This window comes from Molossus molossus, unplaced genomic scaffold, assembly GCF_014108415.1.
Source record: "Molossus molossus isolate mMolMol1 unplaced genomic scaffold, mMolMol1.p scaffold_m16_p_12, whole genome shotgun sequence".
NCBI classification, from domain to species: Eukaryota; Metazoa; Chordata; class Mammalia; order Chiroptera; family Molossidae; genus Molossus; species Molossus molossus.
The window spans coordinates 67,838,635-67,864,300 of NW_023425347.1; the positions used below are offsets into that span (position 1 = coordinate 67,838,635).

General features: G+C 36.5%; 1 protein-coding gene and 2 pseudogenes across 2 annotated transcripts in view; all 3 read left to right on the top strand.

Moving 5' to 3' along the window:
- The window catches only part of AGBL4 (ATP/GTP binding protein like 4), a 1,033,620-nt gene that overhangs the window by 115,594 nt on the left and 892,360 nt on the right, over positions 1–25,666 (top strand). The gene's annotated exons all lie outside the window — the stretch shown is intronic.
- On the top strand, positions 1,384–1,537 carry LOC118627436 (annotated as a pseudogene).
- LOC118626963 lies at positions 14,927–15,349 on the top strand (annotated as a pseudogene).

The following is a 25,666-nucleotide window of genomic DNA, read 5'->3' on the forward strand; positions in this document are numbered from 1 at the left end:
AAGACTCCGTCAAAACTCTACTGAAGCTAATAAATGAATTTGGCAAAGTAGCAGGATACAAAATTAATGTCAAGAAATTGACAGCATTCTTATACACTAATGATAAACTCACAGAGAAACTAAAAAAACAATATCATTTCCCATCACAGCGAACCAATTAAGATACCTAGGAATAAACTTAACCAAAGAAGTAAAGGACCTCCTCACAGGAAACTGCAGGAAATTGAAAAAAGAAATTGAGGAAGATATAAAAAAATGGAAGCACATACCTTGTTCATGGATCGGAAGAATTAACATCATTAAAATGTACATACTACACAAAGCAATCTATAGATTCAATGCAGTCCCTATCAAAATACCAACAACATATGTAACAGAACTAGAACAATCACTCCAAAAGTTTATATGAAGCCAAAAAAGACCCCGAATAGCCACAGAAATCTTGAAAAAAAAGAATAACAACAAAACAAAGTAGGAGGGATCACATTACCAGATATCAGGTTATAATACAAAGCCACTGTAATCAAAACAGCCTGGTATTGGCACAAGAATAGACAAATAGATCATTGGAACAGAACAGAGAACCCAGAAATTGACCCAAGACAATATGCTCAATTAATATTTGACAAAGGTGGCAAGAGCATACAGTGAAGTCAAGACAGTCTCTTCAACAAATGGTGTTGGGAAAATTGGACAGCTACTTGCAAAAAAAAAAAAAAAAAAATGAAGCTGGACCACCAACTTACACCATACATAAGAGTAAACTCAAAATAGATAAAAGACTTAAATGTAACTCATAAATCCATAAAAATCCTAGAAGAAAATGTAGGCAGCAAAATTTCAGATATTACATGCAGCAGAATTTTCACTGATACCACACTTAAGGCAAGAGAAACAAAGGAAAAAATGAATACATGGGACTACATCAAACTAAAAAGCTTCTGCACAGCATAAGAAACAATCATCAAAATGGAAAAGGAACCCACCATATGGGAGGCCATAATTGCCAATTATGCATCAGATAAGGGATTAATTTCCAAAATATATAGAGTACTCATACAACTCAACAAAAGGAAGACAAAGAACCCAATTAACAAATGGGCAGAGGAGCTAAATAGACACTCCTTCAAACAGGACATACAAATGGCCAAGAGACATATGAAAAAATTTTCAATGTCACTAATCATCATAGAGATGCAAATTAAAACAACTATGAGATGTTACTTCACACCTGTCAGAATGGCCGCCATCAACAAATCATCAAGTAAGTGTTGGTGAAGGTGTGGAGAAAAGGGGACTCTAGTACACTGCTGGTGGGAATGCAGACTGGTGCAGCCACTATGGAAAACACTATGGTATTACCTCAAAAAGTTAAAAATTGATATACTTACCTGGCAGGGGAGATACAATGATCATGAAGGTGGTTTTCCCAGGGCGAGGCTTATCCATTGCTCTCCAGAAGTGCTGACCTCTGCGATTTCCCCAAATGTGGGAAACTCGACTGCATAATTTGTGGTAGTGGGGGACTGTGTTTGTGATAAAAAAAAAAAAAAGTTAAAAATTGAACTGCCATTTGACCCAGTGATCCCACTTCTAGGAATATACCCTAAGAAGCCTGAAACACCAATCAGAAAGAATATATGTACCCCCATGTTCATAGAAGCACTATTTATAATAGCTAAGATCTGGAAACAACACAAGTGTCCATCAGTAGATGAGTGGATAAAAAAGCTGTCGTACATGTACACAATGGAATCTGTGCAGCTGAAAGAAAGAAAGATCTCTTACCATTTGAGATGACATGGAGGGACCTAGAGAGTATTAGGCTAAGGGAAACAAACCAAGCAGAGAAAGACAAATATCACATGATCTCACTATTTGTGGAATATAATGAACTAAACAAACTGATGAACAAAATTGACCCAGAGACATAGAGGTAGGGTACAGACTGACAAACTCCAGTAAAGGGGATGTTGTGGGGGAAGAGATAAACCCCAGAACTTACATGCATGTATGCATAACCATTGGACATAGACAACAAAGCTGGGGAAGGGGCGGGGGATGGGGAGGAGAGAAAAAGGAGAAACATCTGTAACAAAAACAAATTAATAAAAATAATTTTTAAAAAAAACGAAAAGAGAAGAGAAATCACTCTTTAGGATACTGCCACATATAAAACATCTCTTGCTTCTAATTTTTCAAGGGTAGTCATCAAATTAGTGTAGTGGCATCAAGATTTTCCTTTTGTTACTTGTTAGTTTTGTGTCCTTGGATAAGTTACATAACCCCGTTGAACTTTAGTGATCCATCTTTAAATTTGGTTTAATACTACCTGCCTTCAGGTATTGTTTTGAAGATTGATAACAGATGTTTACAAAATACCTAAACAGTGTCTGCAACACATGTACATATTTTTATTTTATTTTATGTATTTATTTTAATTTATCTTTATTGTTGAAATATTTTTATTATTAAAGTAACCTTTTTTAAGGTTAATGGCACATTTATTTACTTTACCATACCATATACCATAAGTTAGCTATATTTGTAAAATATACCATAAGTTAGCTATATTTCTGATTCATGGAACCAGAAATTCTTTGTTCAAGGAAAAATTCATAAGATAGAGTAGTATTAAATATATAGAATGTATGGAAAGCTAAAAGAATTTGCAGATCAACTATATTATTGTAAATTCTGCCAACATGAACACATTTTCATTCTTTTAAGTTTGTTTCTGTTGTTTCCACTTGAAATCTTTTACAGAGGTAAATTTGAGTGTCTGGGAATTAATAGTAAGTCTAAGAACTATACCTGGAATTATTTGTTTGAATACAGTATTCATAATCATGATATACATATATAGCAATGCATTTGTGTGTTTATGATAGTATATTTGTTCATTATATTAGTGATACCAGATACTATTATCATACTTTAAAGTGACAGCATTCAAATATAAACTTAGCTGGCATTTTACTTTGTACTTTGTAGTATGTTTTAAATAGGCATTTCACTATTGTAATAAACATTAATAATTTTCATATTGCTAAGTCCAATGGACATATACCCATTATATTAATTTATTTTGCATTTGATACTGTTGAAATTTCCCTGTTAGAAATTCTCTTACTTTGGCTTTCTGATATACCTCTCTTTGATTCTCCTCTTTTTTTTATTATTATTTTTTAAAATTTTATTATTATTATTATTTTATTTTTTTTGCTATGTGTCCCTAGTGGGAACTGAACCCAGGACTCTCTGGTCTGCAAGCCAATGCTCCAACTGCTGAGCCAAACCGGCCAGGGCTCTTTGATTCTCCTTGTATCTCTTGCTTATTTCTTCTAATTTTCCTTCATGGGCTTCTGTTCTTATACAAACTCCTTAAACATTAATACTCACCATGATTTCATCTGATATCATTACATCTTACATCTCCTTTTGTATTCCCAATTCTATCTATACTTGAAAATCTCTCCTGAGGAGGAAACTCCTGGATTTAACTGCCTTTTGGACGTCATCACTAAATGCACCATTGGTATCTCAGACTCATGAGCTCTTTATCTAGCCTTTTAAATCAGCCTCTTCTGTCTACTCCATATTCCAGTAAATGTTTCTACTTTTTATGCAATCATTCAAACTGGAAACATGGGACTTATCTTGGACTCCTCCTTTGTAGATCTATATCTAAAATATTTTACCACTTCTAAAATAATTTCCTGTATTTATGTGTCTTTCTTTCTCTGCTACAATCATTCAAGTTCAATCTATTATTTTATGTTTCTTAGACTATAGCAGTGTCTTTCTTTTCTTTTCTTTTTTTGGTATGTGCCCCTAGCAGGAACCGAACCTGGGACTGTCTGGTCCGCAGGCCGATGCTCCAACTGCTGAGCCAAACCAGCCAGGGCTCTTTCTTTCCTTTTAATGTTCTTACTGATTTTTTAGAGATAGAAACATTGATGTAAGAAGCATCAATCAGCTGCCTCCTGCATGCCCCCTACTGGGGACCAAGCCCACAACTTGGGTATGCGCCCTGACCAGGAATTGAACTGGGGTTTCTCAGTCCATGGGACAACACTCAATCCACTGAGCCATACCTGTAGGGCTATAGCAGTTGTCTTTCAACATATAGTTTTGTCCAGAGTCTTGTGCTGTTTAATTCCGTTATTCACACTGGAGCTAGAGTGTTCTCCTATGTAAACTGCAAATTTGACTTCTCCATTCCACTGCTAACCCCCTTAGATAGCTCCCTATTGGCCTTTAGAGTAAAGTTCAGGCTTCTTAACTTGGCATATGGTATTCTTCATGATCTGGGCCTGTTTTGTCTACCTTGGCATACATACTTATTGGCCTTCTTATAGTTTCCTGCAGAGACCATGTTATTTCACAGGTCCCTGCATTTTTCTCTTTCCTGTAATGCCCTCCAACATTTCCTCATTTGGATTAAGCTCACAGTTTGAAGTTAGTTGCCAGGGTTCATATTCTTCTTCAACTATTTACTGTATATATTATATCAGTTTGTCTCCTCGGGCAATATTTTTTATGCGTCCTATGTCTCACTTGCCTAAACTGATATAATATATATAAAACTATTGACATTTTACCTGACACATAGAAAGTCTTCAAAAAGTTATTTTTCTTATAATATTCAACAATATTTATTGTATACCTATGATATGCCAGGTACTCTTCTGAGTACTCAGGATTCACCATAAAATAAGAAAAACAAGGTTGTTCTGTTCTGAGGAAGCTTATGATCTATTAGGAGAAGAAAGACAATAAATAGGAGCAAGTACAAATATAAAATATTCCTAGAAAGTGGCAAATGCTACCACAGTTTGTTTATTCAGGTAAGGGTCTTACAGATATTTCCAGTTTTTAGCAACTGTGAAATAAGTGGCATATTCTTGTACTTGTTTTGTTTTTGTGAATATAAGTTATCACTTCACTTGGACAAATACTTGGGAGCAGGATTGCTTGGTCTTATGCTTTAAGTGTATGTTTAACTTTATAATTCACTGTCAAACTGTTTTTCAATGTGACTGTATTAATTTGCATTTCCATCAGCAATGTATGAGAGCCCTAGTTACTGCAATATCCTTGTCAGCACTTAATATTATGAATATTTTTTTTATCCTCACTCGAGGATATTTTTCTGTTGCTTTTTAGGTAGAGTGGGAGGGAGGAAGGGAGAGAGAGTGAGAGAGAAACACATGGATTGGTTGCCTCCAGCACAACCCCAACAGGGGTCAGGGATCGAATCTGCAACCAAGGTACATGCCCTTGACTGGGAATTGAACCTGCAACTCTGGTCTGCAGACCAATGCTCTAACTGCTGAGCCAAACTGGCCAAGGCTTATCAATATTTTTTATTCTTAGCCATTCTAATAGATGTGCCATTGTATCTCATTGTGATTTTAATTTGCATTTTCCTAATGACTTTAAAAATCTTTTCATGTGCTTATTTGCCATCTGTATATATTATTTCCCCCTCTTTGACCAATCTTATTTATTAATTTACTTATTTATTTATTTATGTATTTATTTATTCATAGATGTTTTCTATTTGAAGTATCTGTTCAGAATTTTTGTTTGTGTTTTAAATAAGGTTGTTTTATTATCACTAAGTTTTAAGAGTTTCTTATATATTCTGGATATGTCATTTATGATGTGTTTTTCAAATAGTTCTCTTCCAGAATCAATTGATTTTATATCTTTAAGAGCATCTTTCACAGAATAAGTTAATAATTCTTGCAAAGTCCAATTTATCAAAAAAATTTTTTAATGGATCAAGATTTTGATGTTAATTTTAAGAAATCTTTGTCTAATTCAAGGTTACAAAAATTTCTCCTATGTTTTCTTCTAAAAGTTTTATGTTTTTGTGTTTTACATTTATGTGTATGGTTTATTTTAATTTATATTTATATGGTGTGAACTATGAATTAAGGCTTTTTGGGGGGTTGTTTGTAGTTTATTTTTTAAAAATTAATTAATTTATTTTTGTTACAGATGTTTCTCCTTTTTCTCCCACTGATTTCCCCCTTCCACTCCCTCCCTGCCCTGTCCCCAGCTTTGTTGTCCATGTCCATTGTTCATGCATACATGCATATAAGTTCTGTGGTTTATCTCTCCCCCACCCCCCCACCCCCGTTTGGGGATTGTCAGTCTGTACCCCACTTCCACATCTCTGGGACTATCCCATTCCTCAGGCTGTTATGTTCATTATATTCCACAAATAAGTGAGATCATATGATACTTGTCTTTCTCTGTTAGGCTTGTTTTGCTTAGGATAATACTTTCCAGGTCCGTCCATGTAGTCTCAAAGGATAAGAGATCTTTCTTTCTTATAGCTGCATAGTATTCCATTGTGTATATGTACCACAGCTTTTTTATCCATTCGTCTACTGATGGACACTTGGGCTATTTCCGGATCTTAGCCATTGTAAACAGTGCTGCTACAAACATGGGGGTACATATATTCTTTCTGATTGGTGTTTCAGGCTTTTTAGGGTATATTCCTAGAAGTGGGATCACTGGGTCAAATGGAAGTTCAATTTTTAATTTTTGGAGGTAACACCATATTGTTTTCCATAGTGGCTGCACCCCCACCAGCAGTGTACTAGAGTCCCCTTTTCTCCACACCCTCGCCAACACTTGTTTGATGATTTGTTGATGGCAGCCATTCTGACAGGTGTGAGGTGATATCCCATTGTTGTTTTAATTAGCATCTCTCTGATGATTAGTGATGTTGATCATTTCTTCATATGTCTCTTAGCCATTTGTATGTCCTGTTTGGAGAGGTGTCTATTTAGTACCTCTGCCCATTTTTTAATTGGTTTCTTTGTCTTCCTTTTGTTGAGTTGTATGAGCACTCTCTATATATTGGAAATTAACCCCTTATCCAATATATCATTGGCAATTATGCTCTCCCATACAGTGGGTAGCCTTTCCATTTTGATGATTGTATTTCTCATTGTGAGGAAGATTTTGAGTTTGATGTAGTCTCATGTGTTCATTTTCTCCTTTGTTTCTATTGCCTTAGGTGATGTATCAATGAAAATTCTGCTGTGTATAATGTCTGAAATTTTGTTGCCTACAGTTTCTTCTAGGATTTTTATGGATTTATGAGTCACATTTAAGTCTTTTATCCATTTTGAGTTTAGTCTTGTGTAGGATGCAAGTTGATGGTCTAGTTTCATTTTTTTGCATGTAGCTGTCCAATTTTCCCAACACCATTTATTAAAGAGGCTGTCCTTACTCCACTGTATGCTCTTGCCACCTTTGTCAAATATTAATTGAGCATATTGCCTTGGGTCCATTTCTGGGTTCTCTCTTCTGTTCCACTGGTCCATATGCTTGTTCTTGTGGCAGTACCAGGCTGTTTTGATTACAGTGGCTTTGTAGTATAACCTGAAATCTGGTAATGTGATCCCTCCAACTTTGTTCTTCGTTTTCAGGATTGCTGGGGCTATTCGAGGTCTTTTTTGGTTTCATATGAACTTTTGAAGCATTTGTTCTAATTCTTTGAAGTGTGTCGTTGGTATTTTGATGGGGATTGCATTGAATCTATAGATCGCTTTGGGTAATATGGACATTTTAATGATGTTAATTCTTCCAATCCATGAACAGGGTATGTGCTTTCGCTTCTTTTATATGTACCTCTATTTCTTTTTTCGATGACCTATAGTTTTCTGTGAATAGGTCCTTTATTTCTTTGCTTAAGTTTATTCCTAGGTATCTTAATTTTTTTGCCGCAATGGTAAATGGGATTGTTTTCTTAGTTTCTCTTTCTGTGACTTCATCATTGGTGTATAAGAATGCCATTGATTTTTTGACGTTAATTTTGTATCCTGCTACTTTTCCAAATTCATATCTTAAGTTTAGTAAATTTTTGATGGAGTCTTTGGGGTTTTCTACATATAGTATCATGTCATCTGCGAGTAATGACAGTTTCACTTCCTCCTTTCCAATTTGGATCCCTTTTATTTTTTCTTCCTGTCTGATTGTTGTGGCTAAGACTTTCAGTACTATGTTAAATAAGAGTGGCGAAAGTGGGCATCCTTGCCTTGTTCTTGTTTAAGGGAAATGCTTTTAGTTTTTGCCCATTGAGTATGATGTTGGCTCTAGGTCTTTCATATATGGCCTTTATTATGTCTAGATATGATCCCTCTATTCCCACATTGCTGAGCATTTTTATCAGAAATGGATGCCGGATTTTGTCGAAGGCTTTATTGGCATCTATTGATATAATCATGTGGTTTTTATTCTTCATTTTATTTATGAGGTGTATCACATTTATTGATTTGCAAATATTGTACCAGCATTGCATCCTTGGGATGAATCCCACTTGGTCATTGTGAATAATTTTTTTGGTGTATTGCTGGATTCTATTTGCTAGTATTTTTTCAGGATTTTGGCATCTATGTTCATCAGGGATATTGGCCTGTAGTTATCTTTCTTTGTAGTGTCTTTTTCTGGTTTTGGAATTAGAATAATGCTGGTTTCATAAAACAAGTTTGGAAGTCTTCCTTCTTGAATTTTTTGAAATAGTTTGAGGAGAATGGGTGTTAGTTCTTCTTTGAATGTTCAGTAAAACTCCCCTGTGAAGCCATACTTGCCTGGACTTTTGTTTGCTGGGAGAGTCTTGATTACATCTTCAATTTCCTTTGTTGTTATTGGTCTGTTCAAGTTTTCTATCTCTTTTTGATGCAGTTTTGGGAATTTGTGTTTCTAGAAATTTTTTCATTTTGCTTAGATTGTGGAATTTGTTGCCATATAATTGTTCATAGTAGTTGTTAATGATCTTTTGTATTTCTGTGGTGTCAGTTGTTACTTCTCCTCTTTCATTTGTGATTTTGTGTATTTAGGTTCTCTCTCTTTGTTTCTTTGTGAGTCTAGTTAAGGGTTCATCAATCTTGTTTATCTTTTCGAAAAACCAGCTCTTTGTTTCATTGATCATTTGAATTGGTTTTGTGGACTCTGTGTCATTTATTTCTGCTCTGATCTTTACTATTTCCTTCCTACTACTTGCTCTGTGGTGTTCTTTTTGTTTGCTCTCTAGTTCTTTAAGATTTGAGGTTAAATAGTCTATTAGAGATTTTTCTTGTTTTTTTTTTTTGTTTTTTTTTTGTGTGATAGGTCTGTAGTGCTATGAACTTCCCTCTCAGAACTGCTTTTGCTGCATCCCATAGATTTTGTGTTGTTGTGTCTTTATTTTCATTGGTTTCCAGGAAGTTTTCAATTTTTTCCTGGATCTCCTTGGTAACCCATTCATTGTTTAATAACATGCTATTTAGCTTCCATGTGTTCAAATGTCTTTGCATGTTCTTGTTGCAGTTGATTTCTAGTTTAATGCCATTGTGATCTGAGATTATGCTTGATATGATTTCAATCTTCCTGAACTTGTAGAGACTTAGTTTGTGGCCTAACATGTGGTCTATCTTTGAGAAGGTCCCATGTGCACTTGAGACGAATGTGAATTCTGTAATTTTTGGGTGTAATTTTCTGTAGATATCTATTAAATCCATTTGGTCTAGTGCTTCATTTAAAGCCTCTGTTTCCTTGCTAATTTCTTGTTTAGGGGATCTATCCAGTGATGTCAGCGGGGTGTTGAAGTCCCCTGCTATGATTGTATTGCTATCAATTTCTTTTATGAAGTCCTCCAGAAGATTTTAAACATATTTTTATGCTCCTATATTGGGTGCATATATGTTTATCAAGGTTATATCATCCTGTTGGATAGATTCTTTCAATATTATGTAGTGGCCTTCTTTGTCTCTAGTTATAGCCTTCATTTTGAAATCTATTTTATCAGATATGAGTATTGCTTCTCCACCTTTTTTTTTCTTTCCGTTTGCTTGAAAGATTTTTTCCCATCCCTTCATTTTCAAGCTATGTGAGTCTTTTGTTGTGAGGTGGGTCTTTTGTAAACAACATATAGATGAGTCATGCTTTCTTATCCAGTCAGCTACTCTGTGTCTTTTTATGGGAACATTCAATCCATTTACATTTAAGGTGATTATTAATATGTACTTATTTATTGCCATTTTTCTTTAGTGTGGTTATATTTTTCTTCCAATTTCTCCTGCTAATTACAGCAGTCCTTTTAGCATTTCTTGCAGTGCTGGTTTGGTGCTAATGTGTTCCCTTAGCCTTTTTTGTCTGGGAAGCTCTTTATTTGACCGTTTATTTTGAATGACAGCCTTGCTGGATAGAGTAGTCTTGGATTCAGATCCTTGTTTTTAATGCCTTGATTACCTCATGCCATTCCCTTCTGGCCTGTAGTGTTTCTGTTGAGAAGTCAGCTGAGAGCCTTATGTGGTTTCCTTTGTAGGTAACCTGTTGCTTATCTCTTGCTGCATTTAGGATTCTCTCTTTGTCTTGAATTGTTGGCACTTTGATTATTATGTGTCTTGGTGTGAGCCTGTTTGGGTTCTTCTTACTTGGGTCTCTTTGTGCTTCTTGAACTTCAATGCCTTCTTCCTTCACCAAATTAGGGAATTTTTCTGTCACTATTTCTTCAAATATATTCTCTAACCATTGCTCATTTTCTTCTTCTTCGGGGACTCCTATGATGCGAATGTTATTATGTTTCCAGTTGTCCCACAGTTCTCTTAAGCTGTTTTTCCTGTTTTTTAATTATTTTTCCTTTTGGTTTTCTGATTGGTTGATTTTTTCTACCCTATCTTCTAATTCACTGATCTAGTCCTCAGCTTCCTCTACTCTTCTATTTAGAGTTTTCAATGTTTTCTTTATTTCTGAGATGTCATTCTTCATTTCTTCCTGTTGGTTTTTAATTTCTATGTCTTTACTCATGGTGCTCATATTCTTACACATGCTGTTGAGCTTCCTCAAGGTCATGGCTCTGAATTCTAGTTCTGTTAACTTGCTTAACTGCACCTCGTTTATCTCATCTTCGGTTGAAGTGTCTTGTTCTTTCATTTGGCTTTTGTTTCTGTTTTTCACCATTTTGTCTATCACAGTGGGCTTTGGAGCCTTCCAAATTTTCCCTGTGGGTGTTGGTGTTCTGCTGTTTGTGGCTCCCTCTCTTGCATTTGGATGAGGCAGGGAGGACCCACTTTAAACACCACTGTCAAGTCTTACTTTCCTGGTTAGAGTTGCTAGCCCAAAGAATGGTAGTTATCCTCTAGCTTTTTTGCCTGGAGGCTATTAGTAGAGGTCACCTGAAGAACCTTGGTTTCTGAGTTGCCTGAAAAACTCCCTCAGGTGCTCAGTGTAAGAGGATTTCTCCAGGGTGGGGCAGATGCTGGTTGGTAATGGGCCTCAATTAGCATTTCAATGGGCACCGGGTGGGGTTGAATCTCTGAGGGAGGGACCACTGCCTCTAACCAGGGCCCTGGGAAGGAGTATGGTGACCACAGTCCTGCGTGGCTACAACTCAGCAAAAGCTCTGAGCACCCTCCAAATCCAGAGTGTTCCCACACAGTTCCAGTCCAGTCTGCCCTTTCTCTGCCGGAGCCCAAGGTGAGTGGCTGCTACTATTTTAGCCTCTGTCCTGGCTCTGCGCTGTGTAGCTGCTTGGGAGTGTAACCTGTGGGTGCGGCTCCCAGCTAAGGGTGCCGCTTCCAGCTAAGGCCGTCGCTCCAGGTAGAGGCTGAGGCCCTTGTAGCTCCCAGCCGACGGTGCTGCTCCCAGCTGAGGGTGCAGCTTCCAGCCCAGTAAGCTGCAGGTCCCAGCCAAGGCTGCAGCTCCCAGCTGAGGGCCCAGCTCCCTGCTGAGGGCGCTGCAGGTCCCAGCCTAGGGCGCTGCAGGTCCCAGCTAAGGCTGCAAGTCTCAGCCAAGGCCGCAGCTCCCAGCTGAGGCTGCTGCAGGTCCCAGCCAAGGCTGCCGCAGATCCCAGTTGAGGTCGCAGGTCCCAGCGGAGGCCGTGGAAGGTCCCAGCGGAGGCCGCGGAAGGTCCCAGCCCAGTTTGTTGCGGGCCGTGGGCTCCCGGCCCCCTCTCGCATCTTCGCAAGCCTACCAGGATTAAGTCAGTGTCCCTGGTTACGTGGTCCTCCAAGCTGCTTTTCAGTTCCCTTTTCCTGATGATTTGTCTTTATTTTCGTTGTAATTCCAGTTTGGTCCTGGGAGATGGTCTGTGTAGCGTCCATTCACTCCGCTGCCATTTTCCGCCTCCCCAGTCTATTTTTTTTTTTTTTTACATATGGATGTCTAATTATTTTATTACCATGTTTTGAAATGAATACCCTCTTTCTATTGAGTTATTTTTGCATTTTTGTTTAAAATCAATTGACCATATATGTATGGATGTGTTTCTAGACTCTATTCTGTTCCACTGAACTATATGGTCATTCTTTCTCCACTGCCACATCATTGTGATCTCTAGAGTTTTATAGTAAGTCTTGAAATCAGATAGTATAACTCTTTCAACTTGTTACCCCTTTAAAAAACTATTTTGGTTATTCTAGCTCCTTTGCCTCTCCATGTAAATTAAAAGAAGCTTTTTTATTTCTACAAAAATATCCTGCTGGGATTTAGATTGGAATTGTTTTGAATCTTTAGATGTTTAGGAGAATTTAACATATTGACATCTTAAGGATATTGTTTTTTCGATTCATAAACATTATGTATCTCTCTATTTATATGTCTTGTTTGATTACTTTTATCACTTTTATGTTTAGTTTTTTAAGGTTTTTTTTTTTTCAACAAACATCTCACATCTATTTTGTTAGATTGTAAATGAAATTATTTAAAAATATTTGATCGTTAACTGTTCATTGCTGGTATATAGTAATATGACAATGACAATATATTTTTCATCCTTGCTAAACTCACTTATTACCTCTAGCTGCTTTTTGTCGATTTGGGATTTTCTATATAGGAAATTATGTCATCAAGGGATAGTGATAATGTTTTGGTTTTTTTTCTTGTCGTATTCCGTCAGTTTTGCCTCTTGTACAGTGTTGAATAATAGTAATGACAGTGGACTTGCTTGCCTTGTTTCTTTCACCACAAAGTATGATATTAATTCTCTCTCTCTCTCTCCATATATATATTCTTTATTAAACTGAAGACACTCTCTTCCCCTCCTAATTTGCTAAAAGTTTTTAGAATGAATGGATGTTGAATTTTATCAGATGCCCCTGCAGCTTTTTAAGCATAGTGTAGAGTCACACAATTTCAGAGTTGTAAGTAATGTCATTTTCTCATATTCAAGGCCTGTACTTTTACTATTATCTGAAAATTATATTCTTATATTAACATAATTATTCTCTTTAACTAAAAATATTATAGCTGTAAAAGGGACTTAATTATATCTTGTATATTTAATTACTTTAATCTATACAGGAAAGTTATGAAGTAAGTATTATTATTATTATTATTATTATTTTATATCCTCACCTGAGGACATTTTTGCATTTATCTTCGGATAGAGTAGGAGTGAGAGAGGAAGAGAGAGAGAGAGAGAAAAACATCGATGTGAAAAAGACACATCGAGTGGTTGCCACCCACACGACCCCAACTGTGCTGGGGACAAACTGCACCGAGGTACGTGCCCTTAGCGGGAACCAAACCCTGGTCTCTCTGGTCCGAAGGCCAACACTCTAACCGCCGATTCAAACCAGTCAGGGCGTAAGTATTATTATTAGGTAAGAAAACTGAGACTCACTGAAGGTATGTAACTAGCTGATAGAAGTCCAGCCATCTATGACAACTTAACATTTTCCTACTACAATGTGTTCTTTCTGCCTTTTAGCCTTCATATCCATGTTTCTAGAATGCCTTTACATTCTTCATCTTCCATACTTTATATGTTTTCTTTTATATTAAAAAACCTGAGGTTCAGAATGATGAAATGAGTCACTCAAAGTCTCACATCTAGTTTATAGCAGAACTGAGCTTATATCCCAGACCTGTTGATTTCCATGCTAGTTCTTTTGCCCCTTAGCAGACTATTGTCTGCTCTGATTTTCATTTTAAATATAGCTTCCTTTACTTTTCTAATTTGTGTCTCTCACAATGCAGATATCTTGAGAGTCATGCTGGTGTCTGTCTCATAATGTCCCATATATAGACTTTTGACAAACAACTTTTACTTAAAAAAATTAGTATATTAAATGCAATTTTATACCAAGATTATATTTGTCTCATTGATTCTGTTGTTCTATTGAATTATATTATAAGAGCTTAGAAGAATTACATTTGGAGTTGATACCCTATCATGTATCAGTAGAAAGAGATGATTAAAATAAAAATTTAGAAAACACAGATGGACAGGCATCCCTGCAGTTACAGTCCTGTTCTCCGAGTTCCTTTGTCCCTGCCAGCGCCTCTGCCAGGGCTGCCCAGATGGTCTCCCAGAATCAGGACCCAGCCACCACCAGTGTTGCTGCAGCTCTTTTTTTTTTTCCCCCAATATGTTTTTTATTGATTTTTCTGGAGAGATAGAACCATGTGAGAGAGAAACATTGATCAGCTGCCTCCTGCACACCTCCCACTGGGTATTGAGCCAGCAACCCAGGCATGCGCCCCGACCGGGAACTCAATCAGGACCTCTCAGCCCTTGGGGGGGACGCTCAATCCACTGAGCCATACCAGCTAGGTCACTGCAGTTCTTTTTTTTTTTTTTTATCCTCACCGGAGGACATTTTTTCCATTTTTTGTTCAGTCAGAGCGGGAGGGAGAGAGAGGAAGAGGGAGAGAGAGAAACATCGATGTGAAAGGAACACATCGAGTGGCTGCCACCTGCACAACCGACCAGGGCCGGGGACAAACTGCAACCGAGGTACATGCCCTTAGCGGGAACCGAACCCAGGTCTCTCAGGACCGCAGGCCGACACTCTAACCGCTGAGCCAAACCGGCCAGGGCGTCACTGCAGTTCTTAAGGGAGCCAAGTCTGGTCGGGGCACTACCCAGGGCCTATTGGGCAAGAGGTGAGTGATAAGGAGGTTATAGCAGGAGCTGATGACTCTCATGATGTCTGGCGAGAAAGGAATTTCTGCCTTCCCTGAATCAGACAACCTTTTCAAATGGGTGGGGACCATCCATGGAGCAGCTGTCAGAGTATAGGAAGACCTGAGGTATAAGCTCTCCTTAGAGTTCCCCAGTGGCTATGCATACAATGTGCCCACGGTGAAATTCCTTATGCCCTGCTACCACCCCAATGTAGACACCCATGGTAACATTTGCCTGGACATCCTAAAGGACAGGTTATCTGCCCTATACAATGTCAGGACCATCCTGCTTTCCATCCAGAGCCTGCTAGGAGAACCCAACATCCATAGCCCATTGAACACACATGCTGTGGAGGTGTGGAAAAACCCCACGGCCTTTAAGAAGTACCTACAAGAAACCTTCACAAAGCAGGTATCCAGCCTAGAGCCCTGACCTGGGCTATCTAGTCTCTCTCCTTGTGCTGTCTTTTTATTTTTTCCTTAGATAGTCTGTTCTTGCCATGATTTCTGTATAGGACTCTGTATCTTCAGCTGTTCTGTCATATTTGTTCTGTCTGTTCTTTTAATTAAGTCTCTGGTTGAGCCCCTGTGATGAATATATTAAATAAATACATTTTGGTTTAAAAAAAAATAAAATAAAAATTTAAAAATAATTTATAATTTGTAGTATCTAAAATAAAGTGATTTTGATATAATTCCAACTTTGGGAAATATTATATCATTAAATTTGTGTCATGAAGTAAAAATACTAGTCTATAAATGCACTGGATAAATGGCAACCAAATATGGAAGCATTTCTTTCCCTTTTTTCTCTTTCCCCTTTTCTCTCAAAGGTAAAACAATCTATAAAGTATAGTGTTTGATGACCCAACAATATTTCTTGTACCATGTTTAAAAAACATGTTAGAATAAATAGCTATGTTTTGTTCAGGTTATTTATCTTACTCCTGCATGTTCTGTGTCATTGGTATTAACTGATTCAGTAAAAAACCTTTTTTTGGGGTCAATTGAGTGAATGTGCTTAATTATCGAATTCCACTACAAAAGAATGGGAAAAAGTGGAAGCAAAGAAGCTGAGCTATTTTCTCTTTATGAATTTATCTGAGTATGTAATGAATGCTTATATTGGGAGGTTGCAACATGTAAGGGAGAGTAGTATCTAACAGTCTGGAATTTAAATACAAGTTTAATAACTGCTTACTTGTTGACTGTCAGCTAGTTACTTAACCTCTCTGAGTCTCGTCTTGCGTATTAGTAGTATTACTTCAAAGCATTGTTGTTTAAATCATGAAATAATTACATTTAATTTTAAATTAAATAATGACTGTTTAGTAAAGGCCCTGGCATATGGTTTACATTTAGAAAAATGTTTGTTAAATCTAATTAAGACTTGTTATATGCCAGGCACTGTGCTAGGTACTGAAGATATTCAATGGCAAAAGAAGATTTCCCTATGCGTCTAAGAGCTTACATTTTAGTGATTGCAGCATAAACTGATAAATAATCATATAAAATACTAATTGCGTTTAGTGGTAAATTTTATAAGGATAATAAATCAGTAAACCTTATCACTAAACTATATTATTTTGGATTCTAGGGTAGTTACATTCACTATCTAAATCTGGTAAGTAAAGCTCAAATGATTCTCTAACTACCATAGAACATTGTTACAATGTTATTTAATGGCTAAACAAATAACTAAATGGATGCCTTAAAAATGGGAATATAGCTAAGGACAGTAGTTTCATTTATTCAGCAAACATTTTGGTGATTCACTGTGATTCCAAGCATTTGTATAAGGCAGTCCATTTTTGTACTCGTGGAGTATACACTCTAGCAATGAGGATGAATCAAGTACACACAACACTGTAAACTAATGTTTAAAATAATAAACTAATGTTTAAAATAATAAGTCTAGATACAGGTAAGTTATGAAAATGTATCACTTTAGTTGAGCTAGAGGGTCAAAGAATAGATAGGTAGAGGGAGATGACAAAGAGAAGATATTGTACTTGATCTGGTCCTTAAAGCTAATCTTAAATAGTAAAAACTTATCTTAGTCAAATAAGTATTATGAACCTGATATGATAGTGAAATAAGTGGTAAAAAAAATATCAATTTAATAGTGAAATAAGTGGTAAAAAATATCAAATTGTATCATGGTCCCAATTTATCTAAAGCAAAACATATCCTTACATTTTTATTAAGATTATAAAGTTAATTGTAGAGTGGGGTAGTTATATTTCACCATTCATTGTGCTTTAGCATCAATATTATATGATGTGATATAACATGTTTACTTGTTTATGTGGAAAGTGCTCATATGAGCTTCACATTGAAGAATTTCATGCTGGATTTTTTTTTCTTATTCTTTGTGTGTGGTTTTTAACTGCTGAACAATTAAGAAAGACCCAAATTTAGACTGGAGACTTATTGTGACATAAACTTATAAATATTGCTGTTGCAATATAAATAAAACACAGATGTAGAAAGTAAAAAAGATCTTTATGCAAATGAAACTCTGGCTACTAGAAACAGAACATCTTAGGCTGGATGAGTCTTAAAGCTATGGGTTGTTTGGCTGATCTACTGCCAAAGAAATGAGAGATTGATATTTAAATTTTATGCAAAGTTTCATGGGTAGTCTAAGCCTTGCTTTGGCAGAACAAAAGCAGTAAAATCACAAGGAAAAGGCACTGAAACTTTTATAGGCTTTGATTTGCTAAATGTATGGAGAAAGCTTTGGAGTCTAACCAGATGAGCTGCGAAAATAACTTACTATTTTTCCTTATGAATCAGGAATGGCCCAAACTTCTTGGAACCAGACCTACTTTAAAATTATTTTTTATTTTTTGTAGTCACCTTTGGATTTCAGCTAGCTTGCTTACAGCATTCTGTGGAGTGACAAACTAAATGCTGATGACTGGGATCTTTTATCCTGATCTATCTTTCCAGCTGCCTGCCCCAAAACGTCCACACCAGTACTGAACAAAAGTCTGTACTTTCTCAGTCTGTATCCTTTTTTAGTCTTTTCTTACTTCATTGTACCACCATTTACTTGATTACCCAAACTAGAAACTTGCAGTTGGTTCTTGATGATTCATTTATAATTTATGCTCTCTTCTCTATCTGAAAGACCTTCCTCTAATTCTCAATCTGCCTGTCTAACAAATCCTTTAAGATATAGATAAAATCTCTTGTCTTCTGGGAAGCTTCACCTGACTTTCAGACTGTGCTCCTAATAGCTTTTATTGCTGATGCTAACATAGCATGGTTACCACATATATAATTGATAGTTTGTATGCCACTGGTCCTCCTGGATTTTAGCTATTTTATATTAGGAACCAATACTTGATGTTTCTCATTTATACTTCTATAGAATGGAGCTTATTGTGAGGATTTAATGCGCCAATACTAGGATATAATAGGCACCAAAAACACTTAGCTATCATCATCATCATCATTATTACTATTATTATTTCTTACTATTTTTATCTTGATTTCTTCAATACTTTATATGATGTCTGCTTTTAAAAAATGGATATTTGATCAAATGAATGCGTTTAGCTATTGCTATGGTGACACCCTAGTAATGACTTCTTTCTGACATCAAGACTCAGGTCTTTTGGGGGTAACCATATTTCTTTCCCAAGCTGATCTGCTTCTCTAGCCAATGCCTTTCTGCCTGAATTTGTGCCGAACCCCAAGACCTAGTGTATGTGCCTTTCTTTTCCTTCCTTCCTTCCTTCCTTCCTTCCTTCCTTCCTTCCTTCCTTCCTTCCTTCCTTCCTTCCTTCCTCTTCCTTTCCTTTTTCTTTCTTTCTCCCTTCCTTCCTTCCTTCCTTCCTTCCTTCCTTCCTTCCTTCCTTCCTTCCTTCCTTCCTTCCTTCCTTCCTTCCTTCCTTCCTCCCTCCCTCCCTCCCTCCCTCCCTCCCTCCCTCCCTCCCTCCCTCCCTCCCTCCCTTCCTTTTCTATCTTTTTATCCAAAATACATATAGGGACCTTGAACCTAATGAGTTATACCTGTACATAGATAAGAAGGTGAAATTGCCCTAGCCGTTTGGCTCAGCGGTTGGAGCGTTGGCCTGCAGTACAGAGAGGCCCGGGTTTGGTTCCCGCTAAGGGCACGTACCTCGGTTGCAGTTTGTCCCCGGCCCTGGTCGGTCATGTGGGTGGCAGCCACTCGATGTGTCCCTTCACATCGATGTTTCTCTCTCTCCCTCTTCCTCTCTCTCCCTCCTGCTCTGACTGAACAAAAAATGGAAAAATGTCCTCGGGTGAGGATAAAAAAAAAAAAAAAAAAAAAAAGGTGAAATTGTAAATTACTAGACTAAATAGGACTGCAAATCAATGAAAAGAAAGAATGAACATCAGTCTAAGACTGGTTCAGCTTTTAGAACTCACCATAGACATTTTTAGATGGACTCTTTCTCTGAAACCTTTGACTGTGTTAGCTACACACTCTGTACTTCAGTCATCCTTTCTCTTTCTCTCAATCATAGCATTTAACATATTATGGTGAAATTTTCTATCTCTGCTCTAAGACTATGAGGTCCTTGAGAATAATTGTTTTAAATATGTTTTTATTGATTTTTTTTTTTTTTTTAGAGAGAGAGGAAGGGAGGGAGAGAGAGAGAAACATCCATGTGAAAGAGAAACATTGATGTGCTACCTCCTGCACGCTCCCTACTGGGGATCGAGCCCGCAACCCAGGCATGTACCCTGACTGGGAATTGAACCAGGACCTCTCAGTCTATGGGACAACACTCAGTCCACTGAGTCACACTGGCCAGGCTTGAGGATAAATTTCATCTTTTTTTTCTCTGTCTCCCTAGGTCTGGACCAGCTTCATAATTTGTGGATACCAGTGCAAAATGAAAATTTAGGGTCCCTTGTTAAATGTTAAGAGTTTCAAAATGGCAACACTAAAACAAAAATGAAACATGGGCCTTTCTGAATGTAGAGCTCTGTACAACTGCATGAGTCATACACCCATGATGAAGCTGGCCTTGCCCTAGTGCCTAGCTATTTGCTGTGGTATGAAGTAATAGGTTTGGTGAATGATTGAATGAATGACTAAAATTCAAAGTATTGAAAAATCTGATAAGAATAGGCAATGACAATGACAAATTGAATAAACATCAAAAGTGAGATGCCAAGCTTTTCAACAGTAGTTGAAACTTTTTAATATATTAACTGGTAAGAGTCAGTAATCCATAAACATTATAATCTTATGTATATTTTTTTAACCAAAGAAATACATTCTCTTGACTCTTAAATTAATACATTATTATATTTGAAATCTTGATTTCAGAAGCTCTATTTTTTTTTTTAAATATATAGTTTGTTTCTTCTTTAGAGACAGAGGCCAAGGTAGAAGAAAATCACTTGTTTTCTTGACTTAAATGAAATTTTATCTTAATGGTAGGCACAATGTTTTCACTATCACATATTTTACTCTGGCTTGGTACAGTCAGTGACCAACACAAATGTATTTTGATGAAAAGGGAGCAGTAGCTCTTTCACAGAGATTAATAGGTAGGTCATGGTAGCTCCCTTAATTTTTAGTGTGGACATACCTCTCTAAGACTTGTGGCCATTAAAGCAGAGATGCTGAAATTCTGTTTTCAGAAAGATGTAGTAGACATATTTTCCTATATCTCCCACAATGTACAACTGAAACCATTGACATAATAACACAAACACAAGAAGACTCTGAAATAGGTAGTAAAGGAAATAGACTACCTAGAGACTCAGGACCTGAGAAGCCTAAACTTTCACCCTCACCCAGGAGTAACATGGATTCCCTCCTTCCAGATGTCAGTGGAGAACAAGTAGAGAACCTGGACTTCTACCCATAGCTAGTAGTTATGAGGTGACACCTCTCCTTTCCCCCTCCAGAACAGTGTCAACAGGGGACTGTTGAAACACAAGACTTAAATAAATAAGACCCAGAGTCTTATAAGATAATACAAAAAAAAAAAGAGTCCAGATTACATTAAAAAACTACTTGTCATAGCAGGAACAAGGGAAATCTCAATTTGAAAGATAAAAAACAATCAACAGACACCAATATTGAGATGACACAATTTGTAGAATTAATTGAAAAGGATTCTAAAATAGCCATCATTAAAATATTTCAACAAGCTAATAAGACATTCTTAAATGAAAAATTTTCAATAAAGAGACACAAAAAAGAGGACATAGAATTTTAGAACTTGAAGTTATAAAACCACGAAATAAAAACACAATGAATAGACTCAATGGAATGGAGAAGACAGAGGAAAGAATCAGTGAACCTGAATATAGAACATAAGAATTACCCATTCTGAACAACATATGAAAAATAGTAAAAAAAAAAAAAAAAAAAAAAACCAACAGAGCATCAGGGACATATGAGAACATACCAGATTATCTAATATTTGTGTCATTGGAATTCCAGAAAAGAGAAAAAAGAGGGTGGGGCTGAGAAATAATTCAGACATATAATGGCTGAAAAATCCCTAAATTTGGAAAAGACATAAACACATAGAATAAGTGAACCTCAAACAGGATAAACCCAAGTAAAACTATGGCAAACCACATAATAGTCAAACCCTGAAAGCCAAAGAAAAAGAAAACAATTTTCAAAGGAACACAGGAAAAAAATGCATTACTGATAGAGAAAAACAATTTGGATGATAGAAGATTTATCATCAGAAACCATGGAAAGCAGAAGGAATTGTTTCAGCATTCCAGTGCTGTTAGAAAAGAACTGTCAACCCAAAATTCTGTATTCAGTGAAAATGTCCTTCAGGAATGAAGTGAAAATCAAGGTATTGCTTTTGGTGTCAGATTAAAAAAGTCATCACCAAGACCTATGTCAGGGAGTTTACTGCCTATATTTTCTTCTAGGAGTTTTATGGTTTCAGATGTCCCATTCAAGTCTTTAATCTATTTCAAGTTAATTTTTGTATATGGTGTAAGATAGTAGTCCAGTTTAATGCTTTTGTATGTGACTATCCAGTTTTCCCAACATGATTTGTTGAGGAGATCGTCCTTTCCACATTGTATATTCTTGGCTCCTTTGTCATAAACAGATTGATCACATATGTGTGGGTTTATTTCTGGACTTTCTATTCTACTCATGATCTGTGTGTCTGTTTTTATACTAATAACACACTGTTTTGATTACTATAGCTTTTTAATATAGTTTAAAATCAGTGTATGTGATGCCTCCAGCTTTGTTCTTCTCTCTCAAGATTATTTTAGCTATTCAGGATCTTTTTTCAGTTCTATACAAATTTTAGGACTCTTTGTTCTATTTCTTTGAGAAAGACCATTCAAATTTTGATAGGAATTTCAGTGAATCTGTATATTGATTTGAGTTGTATGGACATATTAACAATAGTAATTTTTCCAACCCATGAGCATGGAATATTTTTCTATTTATTTGTGTCTTTTTCAATTTCTTTCATTAATATTATGTAGTTTTCAAAATACAGGTTTTTTGTTTGAGGTAAATCTGTAATCATGGGGTAATTATACCACTATATCCAGAAATCAAGTTAAATTTAAGTTAAAAAAAAAAGTTTAATAATTATGCCAAGTAGTTTTTGAAGGATGCCAAAAAATGTGGTCTCTTTTCAAATGCAGTTAATTCATTCAGTTGGGTCCCAGCACCACACTCTTCTAGGTAGGAATTGCCTGCATGAGTGTGTCCTGTCACTTTGGTGGAAAACAGAATGAAAATCAGTAGATTAGATAGTTCATAGGACTTCCATCCTCCACACCTCAAGCTTGAAATTTAAAATTTCTGAGACATTTAAAAGATTTGTTGTCAAAAAAAAATTTTTTTTTAAATCCTCACCTGAATGGGAGGAAGGGAGACAGAGAGAGAGAGAGAGAGAGAGAGAGAGAGAGAGAGAGAGAGAGAGAGAGAGAGAAAGAAAGAGAGAAACATGGACATGAGAGAGACATCGATTGGTTGCCTTCTACACGACCCTGACCAGGGCCGGGGACCAAACTGCAACTGAAGTACATGCCCTTGACTGGAATTGAAGCTGCGACTCTTTGGTATGTGGGCCAATGCTCTATTCGCTGAGCCAAACCGGCCAGGGCATGCTGTCAATAATTTTTAATTCCGGTTTCAGTAGTGTCTGTTGCTTAAGAAAAGCTAATATCCAGGTGTTCTAATTTCTTATCTTGATGTAGCTGTCACTCAAATGTCAAAAAGCTCATTATAAATGTCATAAACAAAGTCAGTATTGAGTAAGGAAGATCATAATATTAACTACATGTGCTGTATTTTTTTGTGACTTGACATTATGTTTGGTTACTGCTTGATACATTTTTATTATAATTGTGATTAATCAAATCTTGCAGTGACACCTCACTATCTCTCAGAGTGTAATTGTACCATTTAATGGTGATTTATTTCTTTTTTTGGAAAATAGTAGTCTGCAAATGTAGGTAGATTTAGGCTGTTACTAAGTAATGAGTTTTCTCCTGCCTCATCAGCCGGAAGACATGCCAAACTAAGGATGGTTGAAATTTTATATATATATTTATCTCCACTGGACCCAGTTTTGTTTAGAGGAGAAATGGTAGGCATGAGCTAGGGAGTTAGGAAAATTGAGCTGAAGATCTGATTTTGTATTGATTCATTTTGGTGGAGAAGGAGTCAGGGCAGATTCATGCTAGGGCTTTTAAACATAGGAGATAGTCAGTAAATGCAGTAGTAAAGGAATGTTTCTACTTTTCTAGTCTTAACTTGGCCCATGTAAAAGCAAAAAAGTTGAATGAGAAGATACCTCAGTAGTTTTCAGATCTTGTGTTCTAAGATTTTAAATAGAACTCTAAAAAGACAAAGTTGCTTCCTATTTCATGACTGTATATAGATCATTAGTGCACTTGCTTTATATATTCCATCTATTATAACTTTATGAATAGTGAATGGGAAGAATCTTGGGCTACATACATTCGTGGGTCTTCAGGGGATTGCTGCTCTTTCTGAAATTCTTGTTTGTTCCTTCTCCATCATATGATGATGCAGGTGATCATCAATCAATTATTATTCAACTGCCAGACCAAGATACCAACTTTTGACCTTTGTTCAGGAAGAATTAGGTATTTTTTTCATAGCACTTTACAGGTCTTAACACACAAGGTTGTGATTATTAGTTTACACATTTCTCTCTCTCTCACTGTTTTATTCATTATAGTGTCTACAGCAGTCAACAGAGTACCTGGGGAAACTAGATGTTCTGCAAATATTCATTGAATGTTGAAGTATATTGATTTCTGAAAAATAACCCCTTTAAACTTGAAAGAGATATAGAAATTAAAGTTAGAGTAATACTTAAGGCATGAGTTATTCTAACTCTTTTGTGCTATAATTCGGGAAAATGATAACTCAGAATCCACAGACTGTGTCAGAGACCATCAACATCCTACAGAAATGAATGGTAAACTATCTACATGAACTACACAAACTGGAATAGGGGATGAACTTTTTGTTTTACAGTCTTTAGATTCTATAGAGTCAATAGAGATATTCCAGCTTCTATTACTGATTTTGGAACTGTATCTTTCCTTTTACCTGGTTACTTAGTTTCTGGCTAAAGCTTTATCAACTTTCTTGATTTTTTTCACAGTGAAATTTTAGTTTTACTGATTTTCTATAGTTTTTATGTTTTATATTTTATTGATTCTCACTATGATCTTTATTATTTCCTATAGTCTGATTACTTTGTATTTGATTGGATATTCTTTGCTAGCTTCTTGAAGTAGGTTTGAGTGTTGATGTTTAGATTTCTTTCTAATAAAGCTTTTCCCCTAGCTTTATTGAGGTATTGTTGACAAATACAATTGTAAGATATTATTTCCAGTGTACAGCATAGTGATTTTATATATATTGTGAAAGGATTTACTTCATAGAGTTAATTAATAAAGCATTTAAAGCTATACATTTTACTTTAATGACTGCTTTAGCTGTATTATATTTTATTTTCATTATGTAGACTATAAGTCACCTCTGTGCCTGCATTGCCAATGATTTCTGCAGCACTTGTGCTCAAGTACCTCAAGCCCCTAAAGCTTTCAACCTCTTGCCAGTGGGTCAGTGTGAAAGTTGGGTAGCCCATTCAGAGTTATAGCTAGTTCTCAAGTCTGCCTTTGCTTTTACATTTTGCCAGCCTCTCTCAGGTCTCCTAGTTCATGCTCATGGTTTCCTAGTGAACCAGGGAGGGATATGTGGCAAGATTGTTTCAGCCCTCCTATGATCTGTTCATTTCCAGGATCTCTTTAAATGTCTAACTGTTCCATCATAGCCCCCATTGGAACTGCAACCTCAGATAGACCAGCAAAGCTATAGGCTTTCCCTGTTTGTTTTCTACCAAGTTCACTACTTTTAGTTGACAAAGGTGTGGGTTTTTGCACCTGTGTCTCAAATTGCATCTGCCTCTCTGGTAGCAAAACTGCTGATTTTCTAGTCAGCCCCATGTTGGTAAAATTATAGTTCTCATCTGTGAAGCTGGGGAGTGGGATGAGAGTAGCCTCAAGCAGGAAAACTGAAGACTTTTGTTATTCTCAACCATAGCTCTCACAGTTTTTCAAGAATAAACGTTTCTCATTCTATTGTCAGCCTTTGCTCAAATTCCAGAGACCTGAATGGCTGTTTCGGACAACATTGTCCAGTTTTGTACTTGTCTTTTGTGGAGAGGATATATTTACCTCTTCATGATGCTGTATCTAGAAATCCCTTCCACAG